Source organism: Salmo trutta, chromosome 5, assembly GCF_901001165.1.
Source record: "Salmo trutta chromosome 5, fSalTru1.1, whole genome shotgun sequence".
Lineage (NCBI taxonomy): Eukaryota > Metazoa > Chordata > Actinopteri > Salmoniformes > Salmonidae > Salmo > Salmo trutta.
Window position 1 is genome coordinate 17,465,611 of NC_042961.1, and position 19,355 is coordinate 17,484,965.

Consider the following 19,355-nt stretch of genomic DNA (forward strand, 5'->3'; position numbering starts at 1 on the left):
AGAAATCCGTCACTGTGGGTACATTATTCAACAACGCAGTGTAAATTACATTTTGCAAAGATTTACCGTTGTGGAAAGTAACATTTCAACTTGTCTCTCAAAAAGACCACCACTTTGATACATAAGAAACTGAAAATATATCCAGAATACTGACTTGCTTTCAGAAGATCCCAGGAATTGTTGTCTTTTCGCATTATCAATCTCATCTTGAGCAGTTCATGTATTTACCATGTAGTCTAGCCCACGTCCCCAGGCAATTACTTTCCATAGGCTATTGAAAGAAAACAACAGGTCCTCTCCTCTTCATCACTCCAAATGCACTGTTGCTCCTGTCCTTCCTGCTGTTCTCTCCTCTCCACCAACGTGCTCCTAGAGAAAAAGAAAAATATGCTTCCTCCTCCTCTCCCACTTCTGGCAATGTGACACATACTGTTTCTTCCTTTCTAGCGGAGAGGCTCCCGCTCTGGCTGAGAAGGTGTTTTATAAAGGTGTCCTGTCTCAAGTCTTGAATGCGGGGTGAGTGTAATGTATGTGTGATGTTGTTCACTCAGTCACTAGTTGGATACGGCTTGTCCCGTTCCCTGTATTGACAGCTAGCATGCATAGTGGAAAATTGCAAGACTATGTTATAATACTTTTATTGCATCAAATGGTTGTTTTATGCAACAGAATAGAGTATTCTTAACTATTGTGTGTGTGTTCTACTGAGGATGGGCCTCTGGGAGATAACACTGACAGGAGAGATTTACAATGTCTTTTGGGTGATAAAACCTAAAGAGCATTCCAGAGCATGAGTTAATGTTTATTTTCTATACCGTACCAGGAAGAGATGGTTCCAGTTTTGAGTCAGAGGGCCAGACACTGGTCTCTATACAATGAAAACTGTTGACACAGCAGATACTGTCTGCTATGTATTATAGGTATCTTTCATACATATCTTAACCTAGTGACCCATTCTATATATCTGTTGTTCGTCATGTAGGTTGAAAGGGGTGTATCTTGGCTATAAAAGACCGTCGTACTTTTGTCTCGGGCTCTCAACGAATCATCTGAGCGTGAATAGTCGACCAGCCATGACCAGCCATCATTACCGTAGAGCACTCAATCGATTCATTTTATATGTGTGTGTTGTATTGACCTGTTCCCTTAACTATAACTCTGACTTGCGTGATAAGTTTGTCTCTCATTTGATAGTAAAGAAATTAACCACCACACATGACATCACTGGCTTTGCTAATTGAATTGTGTTGCACCTGTTATAACATTATAGTCTACTCAAGGGGAGAATTGCCAGTATCTTGGCAGAGGTCACAGTTCGCTCACTCATGACATTTCTATTCTCTAAGTGACATTTTAACAAATTAGCTAGTTTGTAGAATCACAAAATGTCCTTCCGATTAACACTTTGGCATTAGATCTCGCTTTTAGCAATCAGTTATGTCAATGGCCAGACTTCATGTTACCCCTGGAAGAAATTCAATTGTTTTCCATTAGAAATACATGCACTGGTGTTTGAATAAATGTGAATATATACAGATGAAGCATATACATTTTAACTCATTAGTATTGATAATGAATATGCATTTGATAATGAATATGCATATTTAAATGTGTATGATTGTCACGATTGTGTGCAGAAATGGACCAAGGCGCAGCGTGCTCTGAGTTCCATATATTTATTTGTGTGAAACTTAAAAAAAAAAAGAGGAAACAAACAACTAACCATAACGACAGAGGTGCTATATGCACTAACTCAAAATAAGATCCCACAAAACACAGTGGGGAAATGGCTGCCTAAATATGATCCCCAATCAGAGACAACGATAAACAGCTGCCTCTGATTGGGAACCATACCAGGCCAACATAGAAAAAACAACCTAAATAACCCACCCTAGTCACACCCTGACCTAACCAATATAGAGAATAAAAGGCTCTCTATGGTCAGGGCGTGACAGTACCCCCCACCAAAGGTGCGGACGCCGTCCGCAAAACCTGACTCTATAGGGGAGGGTCCGGGTGGGCATCTAGCGTCAGTGGCGGCTCCGGTGCGGGGCGAAGTACCCACTCCGCTCGTGGAGCCGCCACCATCGGTGTCGGCTCTGGTGCGGGACTTTGGCCCCGCCCAGACCACGGGTCCGGCCATGGAGCCGGGTAGAACGCCATGCCCGGACTGGGCCTCGGCGCAGAGGAAGGCTCCGGCTGTGGAGCTGAGTTAGCCGCCGTGCCTGGACTGGGCACCGGCGCAGAGGAAGGCTCCGGCCTTGGAGCTGGACTGGACGCCGTGCCTGGACTGGGCACCGGCGCAGAGGAAGGCTCCGGCCATGGAGCTGGACTGGGCACCTTGCCTGGACTGGGCACTGGTGCAGAGGAAGACTCCTGCCATGGAGCAGGACTGAGCACCGTGCCCGGACTGGTCTGGGCATCGGTGCAGAGGAGGGCTCCAGCCTGTGGACCGTCGCAGGAGGCTCCGGACCGTGGACAGTCGCAGTAGGCTCCGGACCGTGGACCGTCGCAGGAGGTTCCGGACCGTGGACCCTCGCAGGAGGTTCCGGACCGTGGACCCTCGCAGGAGGTTCCGGACCGTGGACCGTCACAGGAGGTTCCGGACCGTGGACCGTCGCAGGAGGCTCTGGACCGTGGATCATCTCTGGAGGTCCCGGACAGTGGACCATCGTTGGAGGTTCCGGACCGGGGACCATCGCCGGAGGCTCTGGACTGGTGACACGCAATTCAGGGCGAGTGCGAGGAGCAGGCACAGGACGTACCGGACTGGGGAGGCGCACTGGAGGCCTAATGCGTGGAGCCGGCACAGGTTGCACCAGACTGGTGACACGCTCTTCAGTTCAGGGCGAGTGCGGGGAGCAGGCACAGGACGTACCAGACTGGGGAGGCGCACTGGAGGTCTGGAGCGTAGAGCTGGTACAACGTGTCCTGGACAGATGACAACCCTCACACGGCAAGTGCCAGGGGCTGGCACAGGACGCACTGGGCTGTGGAGGCGCACTGGAGACACGCTGCATAGAACCGGCCCACATTGTACCGGAACAATGACACGCTCCTCAAAGCGAGTGCGGAGAGCTGGCACAGGACGTACTGGGCTGTGGAGGGGCACTGGAGACCTGGTGAGTGGAGCCGGCAACGATTGTACCAGACAGATGACACGCTCCTCAGGACGAATACGGGGAGCTGACACAGGTGGCATCGGATGGCTAACACGCTCCTCAGGGCGAATGTCTTGCCTCCCCAGCCAAACCAACAGCTCTTCCGCTTCACTCTCCTCACATTTCGCAAACCACTCCTCGAAGGTCTCTATCTCACCCCTCCGTTCACTCTCTCTCAATCTATCCAATGCTTCCTCCATGGTCTCTACCTCACCCCTCAGCGTCGCCGACCACCCCATGTGCCCCCGCCCAAAAATATTTTTGAGGCTGCTTCTTGGGCCTACGTCGTGGCCGCGAGCCCTGATGTTGTCGCTTTTCCTCCTTCGCTGCTTCCGCCTGCTTCCATGGCAGGCTTTTGTCTCCTGCCATTATTTCGTTCCAAGTCCAGGATGTCCTCCACTCCTGGCTTTCCTCCCAGGCCCAGGATCCCTGCTCCTCCTGGGCACGCTGCTTGGTCCGTGAGTGGTGGGATCTTCTGTCATGATTGTGTGTAGAGATGGACCAAGGCGCAGAGTGCTCTGAGTTCCACATCTTTATTTGTGTGAAACTTTACAAAACAAACAAAAGAGGAAACAAACAACTAACAGTAACGACAGAGGCGCTACATGCACTAACTCAAAATAAGATCCCACAAAACACAGTGGAGAAATGGCTGCCTAAATATGATCCCCAATCAGAGACAACGATAAACAGCTGCCTCTGATTGGGAACCATACCAGTCCAACATAGAAAAAACAACCTAGATAACCCACCCTAGTCACACCCTGACCTAACCAACATAGAGAATAAAAGGCTCTCTATGGTCAGGGCGTGACAATGATGTGAGAATGTATGTGTATGTGATTCTTTTAATGAAGGTGATGCCAAAGAAAAATGTCAATCCTGGATGGACAATAAAGTTTAATTCTATTCTATTGAAAGACAACTTCCATTGTCCTCTTTTCTGAATATTTTTCACACGTTCAGCTCATTTGTGAATGCATCTTGTTTGGAAAGTAAGTTAGTGTGGGTATTAGTTTTCCTTTTTAAGTGATGAGAATAACTATCTTCAAAGTATTGAGTTTGGACGTCGGGTTGTGAAATGAAAGCTTCATTTAGTAATAATACTTGTTCACGTTACATTTAACAACTTTAGATTCTACAAACAATAAAAGAAAGTTGCTAGTGAAAGTCAGAATAATCACTTGTCACTTGTACATAACTGCCGTGTTGTAGTTAGTTCCCTCAGTGAATATGTACAGTGAGGGGAAAAAAATATTTGATTCCCTGCTGATTTTGTACGTTTACCCACTTACAAAGAAATGATCAGTCTATAATTTTAATGGTAGGTTTATTTGAACAGTGAGAGACAGAATAACAACAAAGAAATCCAGAAAAACATATGTCAAAAATGTTATAAAATGATTTGCATTTTAATGAGGGAAATAAGTATTTGACCCCTCGGCAAAACATGACTTAGTACTTGGTGGTAAAACCCTTGTTGGCAATCACAGAGGTCAGACGTTTCTTGTAGTTGGCCACCAGGTTTGCACACATCTCAGGAGGGATTTTGTCCCACTCCTCTTTGCAGATCTTCTCCAAGTCATTAAGCTTTCAAGGCTGACGTTTGGCAACTCGAACCTTCAGCTCCCTCCACAGATTTTCTATGGGATTAAGGTCTGGAGACTGGCTAGGTCACTCCAGGACCTTAATGTGCTTCTTCTTGAGCCACTCCTTTGTTGCCTTGGCCGTGTGTTTTGGGTTATTGTCATGCTGGAATACCCATCCACGACCCATTTTCAATGCCCTAGCTGAGGGAAGGATGTTCTCACCCAAGATTTGACGGTACATGGCCCCGTCCATCGTCCCTTTGATGCGGTGAAGTTGTCCTGTCCCCTTAGCAGGAAAACACCCGCAAAGCATAATGTTTCCACCTCCATGTTTGACGGTGGAGATGGTGTTCTTGGGGTCATAGGCAGCATTCCTCCTCCTCCAAACACGGCGAGTTGAGTTGATGCCAAAGAGCTCCATGTTGGTCTCATCTGACCACAACACTTTCACCCAGTTGTCCTCTGAATCATTCAGATGTTCATTGGCAAACTTCAGACGGGCATGTATATGCATTCTTGAGCAGGGGGACCTTGCGGGCGCTGCAGGATTTCAGTCCTTCATGGCGTATTGTGTTACCAATTGTTTTCTTGGTGACTATGGTCCTAGCTGCCTTGAGATCATTGACAAGATCCTCCCGTGTAGTTCTGGGCTGATTCCTCACCGTTCTCATGATCATTGCTACCCCACGAGGTGAGATCTTGCATGGAGCCCCAGGCCGAGGGATATTGACAGTTCTTTTGTGTTTCTTCCATTTGCGAATAATCACACCAAATGTTGTCACCTTCTCACCAAGCTGCTTGCGATGGTCTTGTAGCCCATTCCAGCCTTGTGTAGGTCTACAATCTTGTCCCTGACATCCTTGGAGAGCTCTTTGGTCTTGGCCATGGTGGAGAGTTTGGAATCTGATTGATTGATTGCTTCTGTGGACAGGTGTCTTTTTTACAGGTAACAAGCTGCGGTTAGGAGCACTCCCTTTAAGAGTGTGCTCCTAATCTCAGCTCGTTACCTGTATAAAAGACACCTGGGAGCCAGAAATCTTTCTGATTGAGAGGGGGTCAAATACGTATTTCCCTCATTAAAATGCACATCAATTTATAACATTTTTGACATGCGGTTTTCTGGACATTTTTGTTGTTGTTTTTCTGTCTCTCACTGTTCAAATAAACCTACCATTAAAATTATAGACTGATGCTTTTTTTAATCAGTGGGCAAACGTACAAAATCAGCAGGGGATCAAATACCTTTTTCCCCCACTGTATGTAGTTCTCTCAATCTCCATCACATGAATTCTAATACAGTTACATATGTAAATAACTGTAAAGAAAATATCTTTAGATACAGCTCAATGAATTAACTGTAAACATTAACTCTGTAACCCATTACAACACCTGTACAGTACTGTATATGGAGGAAATGCTTCCGTAATTATATCAGGTCAAGTTGTGCTGGAACATGACAGTAGTAGATATATGGGTCAGAAACCTTCAACGTATGTTTAATTAAGTAGAATTATGTACAAATCTATAGCCTGCACCAGTTTACCAAATTCTACACGAGCTACAAGCTATTTACAACCCTGTAACTATGTATTGGTATTAAAATGTTCTTATCATGACTACTGCAGTGATTTAATTACAATAACATAGCTTTAAACCTGTTGAGGACAGACGTTCCGCTAGCGGAACGCCTCACCAATATCCAATTGTAGAGCGTGGCGTGAAATACAAATACCTCAAAAATGCTATAACTTCAATTTCTCAAACATATGACTATTTTACACCATTTTAAAGACAAGACTCTCGTTAATCTAACCACATTGTCCGATTTCAAAAAGGCTTTACAACGAAAGCAAAACATGAGATTATGTCAGGAGAGTACCCAGACAGAAATAATCACACACCCATTTTTCAAGCTAGCATATAATGTCACAAAAACCAAAACCACAGCTAAATGCAGCACTAACCTTTGATGATCTTTATCAGATGACAATCCTAGGACATTATGTTATACAATACATGCATGTTTTGTTCAATCAAGTTCATATTTATAACAAAAAACAGCTTTTTACATTAGCATGTGATGTTCAGAACTAGCATACCCACCGAAAACTTCCAGTGAATTTACTAAATTACTCACGATAAACGTTCACAAAAAACATAACAATTATTTTAAGAATTATAGATACAGAACCCCTTTATGCAATCGCGGTGTCCGATTTTAAAATAGCTTTTCGGTGAAAGCACATTTTGCAATATTCTGAGTAGATACCCGGCCATCATGGCTAGCTATTTTGACACCCACCAAGTTTGGCACTCACCAAACAGAAAATATGGATTACGTTTGCTGTTCTTTGTCAGAATGCACTCCCAGGACTTCTACTTCAACACCCAATGTTGTTTTGGTTCCAAATAATCCATAGTTATATCCAAATAGCTGCGTTTTGTTCTTGCGTTCAAGACACTATCCGAAGGGTGACGCGCCGGCGCATATCGTGACAAAAAAATTCAAAATATTCCATTACCGTACTTCGAAGCATGTCAAACGCTGTTTAAAAGCAATTTTTATGCGATTTTTCTCGTAAAATAGCGATAATATTCCGACCGGGAGACCTTGTTTTTGTTCAAACACTGTAAATAGAAAATGGAGTCTTGACATGCACGCGCGCACCAGTGTCATTCAAACAGTTTTAGAAACCTTAGGGAGTTTTCTATCCAAATCAAATAATTATATGCATATTCTAGTTTCTGGGCAGGAGTAATAACCAGATTAAATCGGGTACGTTTTTTATCCGGCCGTGAAAATACTTTTCCCTATCCTAAACAGGTTAATAGTCAATACTTATTTCAATCTACTTAATTACTGGACACTGTTCCAGATAAGGATTTTAGAATACATTAACTTCCTGCTCAAATTCACTGGTGTTAGCTAACTAAAATAACAAGCAACAATAATCAGAAATTATCAAAGAACATTTCTTATACCTCTACTTCAAATGCCCCACTGCCTGCTCTCTTTCAACTGCAGCTAATCTTTTTTACAATCTCAAGGCTCAAGCCTTCTACTGATCATTTAACTTTGTATTGAAACCTCAGTTTTTCAAATTACTCAAATATTGCATCATTAGACTGCTATAAAAAAACACTAACAACATATTACCACTCACATACTGTCAACACTCATTAAATGTACATCAACCCTCCTTATCGATGTCTTCGACACTCACTCATCGTAAGGGTTAGAAAATTAAAGAAACCAAACCATGATAATTCCCTCCTTCCTAGAAAAATAAAATATTTGCATGTAGTCTATCCTAATAATATTACTCTAGATTTTTATACCGACCTCCGTTGCACACTCATTACATTTCTATTATTTTAAGATGAACCTGTAATGTGCCAAATGTAGAAAATACATCAGCCAATTGTTAATCAATCCAAACAATTGAAATTTGAAATTCCTACTTTCCAATTGACTTACTTTCCTTTGTTACCATCACTAGTCTACATCTCTTCCCTTAAACTCAGAAAGCCCTCTACAATCTCTACTGTACTCTACCTCTGTCAGATTATACCATGTTCCATTAAGTGGAATTGACCCTGTCTAAATAAACAAACCCATAACCCCTTTCTGGTAATCTAATCATTGCAACCTGTTGCATTAATTTAGTCAAAATATAAACCTGTTGTTTAACAAAAGTTGAAGCTTCAAAAAGTTGGTGATGTCTTATTAGCTTAATTACATCTAATGCTACGTTACCAGGTAAACATTTTTTTCAATTATAGTCAAAATAAACATAACTTCAGTTCTCAGGGAGGCCACTTTAATTACTCTCTCTTCCTCCCTTTCCTCAATTCAATAAATCTATTTTAGAATAAAACAAAATAAAGTCTCACGAGTTTAAAACCCCTAGGGTTTTCTTGAGTCGCATTGTTCTCGAAACCCCCAAATATGTTATCTCTTGTTTCGGCGGTTGTACTTTACCATATAATACCTTGTGACCCTGCTCTACCACATGGTTTACTAATGTGGTGATGTTTGGTATATGAATTTCTTTGTCTTTTCACACCAATAACCGTAACACAGTCCCAAAAAATCCAACCTTAACTTTTATTATCTAACCTCCATCTCAGGTGAAGTGCCAGGAATAACAAAACACTTACAATAACACCTAACAATAGTAACCCAGTGCATACCTGTTTACCTCATTTAACAAAACATTTGATCAATTACATACACGTTATAATTTGAACTTCAAGTCAGATGCCCTCGCAAGTACTGAGAAAAATCTTTATTTAATATTGATTAATTACTGTAATAATGAGGTTGGTCGATCCCCCACCCTAAGTGTTGGACTGAGTAATATAACCATTACACAAAGGCAGAGTACTATATATAGCTGACACTAACAATGTTCAGTCATGGTTGGTTCAACCCCCCTCATGCAGACCAAGGAGCATCATAAGCCACTCTGGGTTCATCCTGTCGTTATCTGCACTTAGGTTGTTGTCTTATCCCCACCCTGGCTGAGTTTCCCAGATGCAAGGATGATTTTGCGACAATGAGGTATTGTTCTGCTATCACTACTAAAACACATTCGTATATATGTTATGTAATGCAGTCTTTAACTCATTTGTCAGCTTAAGCCATCTCTGGTGACCATACGCCCAGATTGGCTGCAGGGAACTAGAGTGGAGCCCATGAAAACACAGACACTAGTAGGACAGAAATGTCTTACTATTAGTTAAATATTAATTGTTAACCATCAATATCAAATAGATCAGTTAAATATGTAATTTTCTATCAAACAGCTCATGAAACATGGGACCAACACTTTTAGATGTTGCATTTATATTTTTGTTCAGTAATAGATTACTTCCCCAAGTCCACTTTTTCAGCAAAGCTGTATGTTTCTGATTCCTATTGACAGCAGTGACTAAACGCTTCCATTGTCAGTTGTACAAATGGCACTAGGTTTGGGGATCTTGTCCATTCTATTATGTTGGAAAGAATAACGACAGTAACTTTCATAGAGCCATGCCCATGGATTTTGGCACTGAGAATTCTTACCTTCATCTGCTACAAGCAGAATGAGCAGCCTGCTTGGCAATGCACTTCCAAAGGCAGCCTTGAGAGAACATTTACTGTGTGATGATGTCGTGTTTCCTGTTTACAATGTTCCTTCCGGTTTTTCTCAACATGTCCTCAGCAACACATATCTGAATAGAAAAAACTGTTAACACAAGGTTGTTTCACAATATCTTTTGTATGAATTATTTTGATGACAGGTGTTATGGACCAAATATGGTCCTTCAGTAAGAATACACTTTATATTTTACAATATTACAATAGTTCATAATGTACTAGATAGATATAGCTAAGCTACCCCATGCATGACTTCGCTGTAACTTTTCTGATTCTCTGGAGGCATGGCATTGACCAAGCTGTAGAAAGCCTGAACAGCAATTTTTCTATAGTAATCCATCGTATAGAGCAGATAAACAGATGGACAGATGGCAGCTGTAGGATTTGAAGATCAATCATCATTGTCACTGTCCCCGCTTCGCTCGTCATGCTGTCTCCCTCTCTCAGACGTCAAGACCTGCAGGCCGGCTTCTAAAATCTTATTCGTTTGGATATATCGACTTTTTAAGCTGAGAGTCAAGGAGGGAAAATAAATGGGTCTCTTTCATGTTTCATTTTAACTATAGAGTAAAGCATTATATGATTCCCTGCTTAGGTGCATCTACCTATTTTGGTCATGTTCTTGTATCGACAAAGACTGTTTTTAAGCCCTGACGCACGAAAAAGTAGCCGCTGGGTTTTTCTGTTCATTTTAACACCCTTAAAATTTACAGCTCCACTAACACAGCCAATGCCTCAGGTCAAGTCTGTTGTTAGAGCCAAGCAAGCCTGACGGGCTGTATAAACACAAGGCTCTCATTTCCACCTCAGACAGCTTTCTAATCTCAGGCAAGGCTCTGGATTTACTACCACTATTATCTAATATATATGAAGGACAAGTGTCCGGGAACCTAGCCTGCACCTTATCCCATTCCTCAAATGTGGACACATTATGCAAACAGTATAAATTCCTTCTGAAATTAATCCTGCGGATAGTTGGTGTATTTATGGCCACTTTGAAGATAGACATCAGTAGTGTACACAGATATACAGTATATCCAGTGTAAAAATGGCCAGACTGTGGCTCTGTGTAGCCTGTTGGCTTTGCTTTTGTTTTGTTCTGGGATGCTGATTTTGCAACGCTCTGTTAATAAGAATTGTAATTATTTTGCAATTGGCACATGTTGGGATTGTATGCAGAGTTTGTGTGTGTGTGCACATTTGTGTGTGTGTGCGCTATGAGTGCGTCTGCAGTGACCAGTGATGGTGCATTTAAAGACTATAGTGGATTGTGTGTGAGTGTCCTCTGTGAAGTCCTATTTAGTGGCTGAATGCAGGGTTGCCTGGATGAACTGAACACCTGCAGTGAGGGGAATAAGCATCCCCTGCTGATTTTGTATGTTTGCCCACTGACAAAGAAATTATCAGTCTATAATTTTAATGGTAGGTTTATTTGAACAGTGAGAGACAGAATAACAAACAAAACAATCCTGAAAAACGCATGTCAAAAATGTTATAAAATGAATTGCATTTTAATGAGGGAAATAAGTATTTGACCCCTCTGCAAAACATGACTCAGTACTTGGTGGCAAAACCCTTGTTGGCAATCACAGAGGTCAGACGGTTCTTGTAGTTGGCCACCAGGTTTGCACACATCTCAAGAGGGATTTGTCCCACTCCTCTTTGCAGATCTTCTCCAAGTCATTAAGGTTTCGAGGCTGACGTTTGGCAACTCGAACCTTCAGCTCCCTCCACAGATTTTCTATGGGATTAAGGTCTGGAGACTGGCTAGGTCACTCCAGGACCTACATGTGCTTCTTCTTGAGCCACTCCTTTGTTGCCTTGGCCATGTGTTTTGGGTCATTGTCATGCTGGAATACCCATCCACGACCCATTTTCAATGCCCTGGCTGAGGGAAGGAGGTTCTCACCCAAGATTTGATGGTACATGGCCCCGTCCATCGTCCCTTTGATGCGGTGAAGTTGTCGGGTCCCCTTAGCAGAAAAACACCCCCAAAGCATAATGTTTCCACCTCCATGTTTGACGGTGGGGATGGTGTTCTTGGGGTCATAGGCAGCATTCCTACTCCTCCAAACACGGCGAGTTTAGTTGATGCCAAAGAGCTCCATTTTGGTCTCATCTGACCACAACACTTTCACCCAGTTGTCCTCTGAATCATTCAGATGTTCATTGGGAAACTTCAGACGGGCATGTATATGTGCTTTCTTGAGCAGGGGGACCTTGCGGGCGCTGCAAGATCCTCCCGTGTAGTTCTGGGCTGATTCCTCACCATTCTCATGATCATTGCAACTCCACGAGGTGAGATCTTGCATGGAGCCCCAGGCCAAGGGAGATTGACAGTTCTTTTGTGTTTCTTTTTTGTTGTTGTTGTTATTCTGTCTCTCACTGTTCAAATAAACCTACCATTAAAATTATAGACTGATCATTTCTTTGTCAGTGGGCAAACGCACAAAATCAGCAGGGGATCAAATACTTTTTTCCCTCACTGTATCATCTCTCTCTCTCTGCATGTAAGAGGTATAATGTAAGTGAGCATTTCCTTCTGAGTGCTCTGACAGGCTGAAGATGGTGAACAGAGAAGAATGAAACTCTAACAAACAGTGGCTGATGCAGCCCAAACTCCAGTGGATTATGTGCTGTGCAGCCATTTTTAGTTTTGTGAAATTGTTGCATGGTGTGACATTTTAGTGCCTGTTACCATTTAGTAGACTCGTGACAAGCTAAGGGGTTAGTGATGGGGTTGGGGTTCAACCACGAGCTACGGCTCTGAGCGCTGCGGGTTCAAGCCCAGTGCTAGGCACTCATTTTGAATTTTTGTTTTTCTGTTTTAACCATATCCTGAACCTTAACCCTAACCTTAACCACCCGGAATGAATGCCTACATTTACCTTTAGCCGTATAACCAAACCTTAGGAATGTATGCCTAAACTAATGTTTCAGTTTCACTTTTGCACAGTTTGACTGACAGCTAACATGGCAAAATATGCCATAAATAAAAGGACAATACACACTATATACCGTATCTGTTGCCAGCAGTTTTCTTTGGAGGTTGCGTTTGGCTGTGGAGAATTCTCTTCATAAGGTGGGAAGAGCATAATTTTGGATGATTAACCATTAGGAATGAGTCATACTGTATGCCACCGTCAGTGTTTTGTGTCTGTTATTTCATTTTTAGACAAATTATAATATACTCTTTACTCTTTCCACTTTACTTACCCAATTTAAAAACACTCTGGGACATTTACATGTGAAAGTAGACAGTTGAGAAAATGGTCAACAGCTGAATGAATCAGCACTAAAGAACTTTAGTGCCATTAAAAAACCATTCAAAGGCTAAGTGTGGCGCTACAGTAGACGATCAGGTCAGAATTTTAAATGCCACATAGCAAAAATGTCATTTGAACATTGTTTTCTCTCTTTGGAAGTTTGCTGCTCTTTAGAAGGCTGTACTTCATCTTCCCTCTCAGTGCTGTTGGAATAATACTGGTGCTGTTGAGACATTTGCGACCAACTGCATTTGTCCTTGCCATATCACTATGACAATAGATACCTGATTTTTGGTTATAGGAAATAATTTTTTAATTAAAAAAAAATATTTAACCAGGAAGGGCTCATTGAGATTTAAAATCTCTTTTCAAGAGAGTCCTGGCCAAGATAGGCAGCACAAAGTCATCACAAAAATTACAGACAAACACAACATGAAAAACTACAAGTAATCTAGCAAAAACCATAGAATTCACAAGAGTATAACAAAATCAAAAACAGCAAATTGAAAACATTGATAGGTCAGGGAATCAGTCTCAAGATCATTCATCAGTGATTTAAAAATACCAATTGGGACAAGTTCTTCCAGTTTAAAAGCATTTTGTAAGGCGTTCCAAGATGATGGCGCAGAGTACATAAAAGCCTTTTACCAAATTCAGTTCGGACATTTGGAACAGTTAGCAGGATAAGGTCCAGCGAACGAAGAGAGTACCCACCACATTTCTGAACAATAAAAATGCCCAAATAAAAAGGTAGTAAACCCAAAATGGCTTTGTAAATAAAAGTATACCAGTGACTGAGCCTACGAGTGACTAGAGAAGGCCAGCCAACCCTGGTATACAAAGTGCAGTGGTGCGTAAGGGTTTTGCAGTTTAAAATAAATCACAAAGTGCCATGGTAAAGGGTGTCTATTGATCTCAAACACTTGAGCGGAAGCATTCATATATAAAATAGCCCCATAGTCTAGTCAAGGCATAAATGTAGCTGATACTAGCCTCCTTCTGGCTTCAAAAGAAAAACAGGCCTTATTCCTAAAATAACATCCCAATTACAGCTTCAATTTTTTTGTAAGTTGTTGAATATTTAAAAGAGAGGCCGACATCAATTAAAATTCCAAGATATTTATATGAGGTTACAATCTCAATCTCATTGCCAAGACAGGTATTAATAGGTGAAAAGTTCAGAGGTCTATTTCTTGCTTTAGAAAACACCATTAGTTTAGTTTTGTCAGTAATGAGGATAAGCTTCAATTGACACACAGTATAAAAAGCAGTTTGCAAGTTCTGGAAAGCTTTTGTAAGAGACGAGGCACAACAGTAAATAACAGTATCATCAGCATTAAAATAAAGTTGCGCATTTTGGACATTTTGGTCTAAATTATTTATATAAATAGTGAATAAGAGAGGACCAAGTACAGAGCCTTGGAGCACACCATTACAGACAGACAATTTAACAGACATGAGCCCTTCAAATTGAGTGCACTGAGTTCTATCAGACAGATAGTTAGCAAACCATGCAACTGCATGCTCCGAAAGACCTACACTCGACAATCTCTGACTTAGTATAGCATGATCAACTGTATAAAAAGCCTTAGAGAGATCAAGAAAAGTGAGACACAGTGCTGTTTTTGGTCAAGGGCTTCAGTGATATCATTTAAAACCTTCATGGCTGCTGTAATTGTGCTTTGCTTCTTCCTGAAGCCCGATTGGTACATTGATAAAATAGAGTTAGTAAATAAAAACTATTTTAGCTGTTCACTCAGAAGGGTTTCAAGTATTTTCAGCAGGGGTGACAGCTTTGAGAATGGCCTATAATTATTTAAAATAGTTGGATCTCCCCCTTTTAAACGTGTGAGGACAAGTGCTGATTTCCAGATCTTTGGAATTTCATTACATTCCAGGGTTAGATTGAAAAGATATGTAAGTGGTTCAGCTATGAAATCAGCTGCCAGATTTAAAAAGCAGGGATCCAGAAGATCAGGACCTGCAGGCTTTTTCTGATCTAAGGATATCAGGGCTTTATGTACCACCTGCACTGAGAATGGCAAAAAGCTAAACGTTTGACGAGCTCTCACTGGTTCAACCACACATAATTAAATTGACTTTTGATTAAAGGAAATAATTAAATCTCCCATTCACTTTCACTCATTGAAAATAATAAATATGAGAGAGAGTGGATAGTGAGAGTAGGGACCAATAATGTGTTTGTCACGGATCTCCCCGGTATCACCGGCCTTCTAGGCGTCACTGAACTGGATTTATTACCACCAACCCCGGACTGTCTTGTCTCATTATGCACACCTGGTTCCCATTCCCCCTGATTAGTATGTTTGTATATATGTGCCCTCTGTTCCCCATTGTCCTTGTCGGTTATTGTTACCATGTCCGTTGGTCTTGTGAGCACCTGTGTTGTTGTATCGGCTTCCATGCTACGTGTTATTGTGCACTTGTTTTACGGGTCTCGTCCCGTGTATTATATAGAGGTTTACTCCTCGCTCTTTTGTTTGGGTGGAGAAAATAAAAACCCCTATTACGTATTCCTGTATGTGTCTCCTATCATTATACAGCGTGACAGAATAACCGACCTCGCTAAATGGAGACCGCAGGAAACACAGATCTGTCGACCATCGTAGAGACAGTCCAGCATCATGAGGACTGTCTTTCCAGACTCGGCAGCGCCATGGACAGCGTGCTGGCAATTATCCTGCATTTGGAGGGGAATGTGCAGTCTCTCCAGTCTCCAGCACCGATTCCGGCACCAGCCCCCACACCACTACCTGCCTCCATCCCGTCTGAACCGATCCGTGGAATACACCTGTCCCTCCCAGAGCGCTTTGACGGCACATCAGTGAGATGCAAGAGATTCCTTCTGCAATGCAATCTGTACCTCGCTTGCTATGCCGATGTTGTCTTCGGGAGAGACAGAGTTGCCATTGTCATCTCGGCACTGACCGGACGGGCCCTGGACTGGGGTTTAGAGGTCTGGGAAACGGGCGAACCCAAGGTCGAGTTCCACGAGTGCTTCACCCTCTTCCGCTCTGTGTTTGTTCATCCTGTGGAGGGCCGAGAGGGGGGTGAGTGCCTACTACGACATCGCCAGCGATCTTGGACTGCCTCGAAGCTCAGCCTGGAGTTCCGGACAATCGCGGCCTCCACCGGATGGAACGAGATGGCTCTGGTCACTGTGTTCTGCAGCGGACTGTGGGAGGAGGTACAGATGGAGTTAGCCTGCCATGATGACTACCTGTCACTTGACCAGCTCATCAGCATGGCGATCTGGTTGGACAACCTCCTGTAGTCCCGACAAAGACCTGCGCGGAATCCAGAACCCATGGCTACACCTGCTCCGTGGCCAGAGCCGATGGAGGTGGGCTTTGCAGGTTTTCCCGAGGCAGAGCGTAGGAGAAGGGGAAATCTGGGCCTCTGCTCCTATTGTGGAGAAATGGGTCATTTCTCCCTACCTGCCCTCTATCCACTAATAGGCGAGGCGGTGACAAGCCAGGGAATTCTCCTGCTCCAACTCAGGTAGGATGCAAGACTTCTTCTCCTTTTCTGTCAACTCAACCAGTGTTTTCCCCTGACCGCACCACGTCTCTGTGGTCATCCCCGAGGCCGGTGTCATACCCGCTGCTGGTGCAGTGCATCGGGGAGGGCTACTGTCACGGATCTCCCTGGTACTGCTGCTCATTCCGTTCATAAGCTCCGGAGGTCTACGTCACCGGCCTTCTAGGCATCACTGAACTGGATTCATTAGTAAAGTCCATGGAGAATAAGAGCACCTCCTCCCAGCTTCCCACTGCACTGAGGCTAGGAAACACTATCACCACAAATAAATCTACAATAATCGAGAATTTCAATAAGCATTTTTCTACGGCTGGCCATGCTTTCCTCCTGGCTACCCCTACCCCGGCCAACAGCGCCGCACCCTCCACAGCAACTTGCCCAAGCCTCCCCCACTTCTCCTTCACCAAAATCCAGATAGCTGATGTACTGAAAGAATTGCAAAATCTGGACCCCTATAAATCAGCTGGGCGAGACAATCTGGACCCTCTAGTTCTAATATTATCCGCCGCAATTGTTGCAACCCCTATTGCTAGCCTGTTCAACCTCTCTTTCGTATCGTCTGAGATCCCCAAAGATTGGAAAGTTACCACGGTCAACTCCTCTTCAAAGGGGGAGACACTCTAGACCCAAACTGTTACAGACCTATATCTATCCTACCCTGCCTTTTTAAAGTCTTCGAAAGCCAAGTTAACAAACAGATCACCGACCATTTCGAAACCCACTGTACCTTCTCCGCAATGCAATTTGGTTTCCGAGCTGGTCATGGGTGCACTTTAGCCACGCTCAAGGTCCTAAACAATATCATAACCGCCATTGATAAAATACAGTACTGTGCAGCAGACTTCATCGACCTGGCCAAGGCTTTCAACTCTGTCAATCACAGCATTCTTATCAGCAGACTCAACAGCCTTGGTTTCTCAAATGACTGCCTCGCCTGGTTCACCAACTACTTCTCAGATAGAGTTCAGTGTGTCAAATCAGAGGGTCTGTTGTCTGGACATTACATTACATTTAAGTCATTTAGCAGACGCTCTTATCCAGAGCGACTTACAACTGGCAGTCTCTATGGGGGTGCCACAGGATTCAATTCTTGGCCCAACTTTTTTCTCCGTATATATCAATGATGTTGCTCTTGCTGCTGGTGATTCTCTGATCCACCTATACGCAGACGACACCATTCTGTATACTTTTGGCCCCTCTTTGGACACTGTGTTAACTTCTATGGGCTAGGTGGGACGCTAGCGACCCACCTGCGGGACACAGCCAGTGAAATATCAGGGCGGAAAATTCAAAAACAACAAAATGTCATAATTCAACTTTCTCAAACATACAACTATTTTACACCATTTTAAAGATAAACTTCTCGTTAATCTAACCACATTGTCCGATTTCAAAAAGGCTTTACAGCGAAAGCAAAACATTTGATTATGTTAGGAGAGTACATAGACAAAAATAATCACACAGCCATTTTCCAAGCAAGGACATGTGTCAATAAAACCCAAAACACGGCTAAATGAAGCACTAACCTTTGACGATCTTCATCAGATGACACTCCTAGGACATTATGTTACACAATATATGTATGTTTTGTTCGATAAAGTTCATCTTTATATCCAAAAACAGCATTTTACATTGACGCGTGATGTTCAGAAAATGTATTCCCACCAAAACGGCCGGTGAATGTGCACATCAATTTACAAAAATACTCATCATAAATGTTGACAAAATATATAACAATTATTTTAAGGATTATAGATAGACTACCCCTGGATGCAACCGCTGTGTCAGATTTTAAAATAGCTTTACGGAGAAAGCACATTTTTCAATATTCTGAGTACATAGCTCAGCCATCACGGCGAGCTATTCAGACACCTGCCAAGTTCGGCGCAACCTAAACTCAGAAATAGTATTAGAAATATTCTCTTAACTTTGCTGATCTTTGTCAGAATGCACTCCCAGGACTGCTACTTCCACAAGAAATGTTGTTTTTGTTCAAAATAATCCATATTTATGTACAAATACCTCTGTTTTGTTTGTGCGTACAGATCACTTCTCCAAAGGCATAACGCGCGAGCGCGGAACGAGAGATGAAAAGTCTAAATGTTCCATTACCATACTTAGAAGCATGTCAAACGCTGTTTAAAATCAATCTTTATGGTATTTTTAACATAAAATTGCGATAAAATTCCAACCGGACAATAGCATATTCATTCAAGAAGAAAAAGAAGGAGGGGCGCGCTCGCGGGACCGAGCATATCCAATCCCTTTGTTGCCAGGCAGTACACTCAGAAACTGAGCTCCTATTATCTGCCCAGTAACAGTAAAATTCTCAAACCACTTTCTGAAGGCTTTAGACAGCCAATGGAAGCCTTAGGAAGTGCAACGTCCCCCACAGACACTGTAGTTTCGATAGAGAATCAAAAGCAGAACTACAATTCTCAGACTTTCCACTTCCTGCTTGGAATTTTCTCCGTTTTTTGCCTGCCATATGAGTTCTGTTATACTCACAGACACCATTCAAACAGTTTTAGAAACGTCAGTGTTTTCTATCCAAATCTACTAATCATATGTATATTCTAGTTTCTGGGCCAGAGTAGTAACCTGTTTAAATTGGGTATGTTTTTCATCCGGCCGT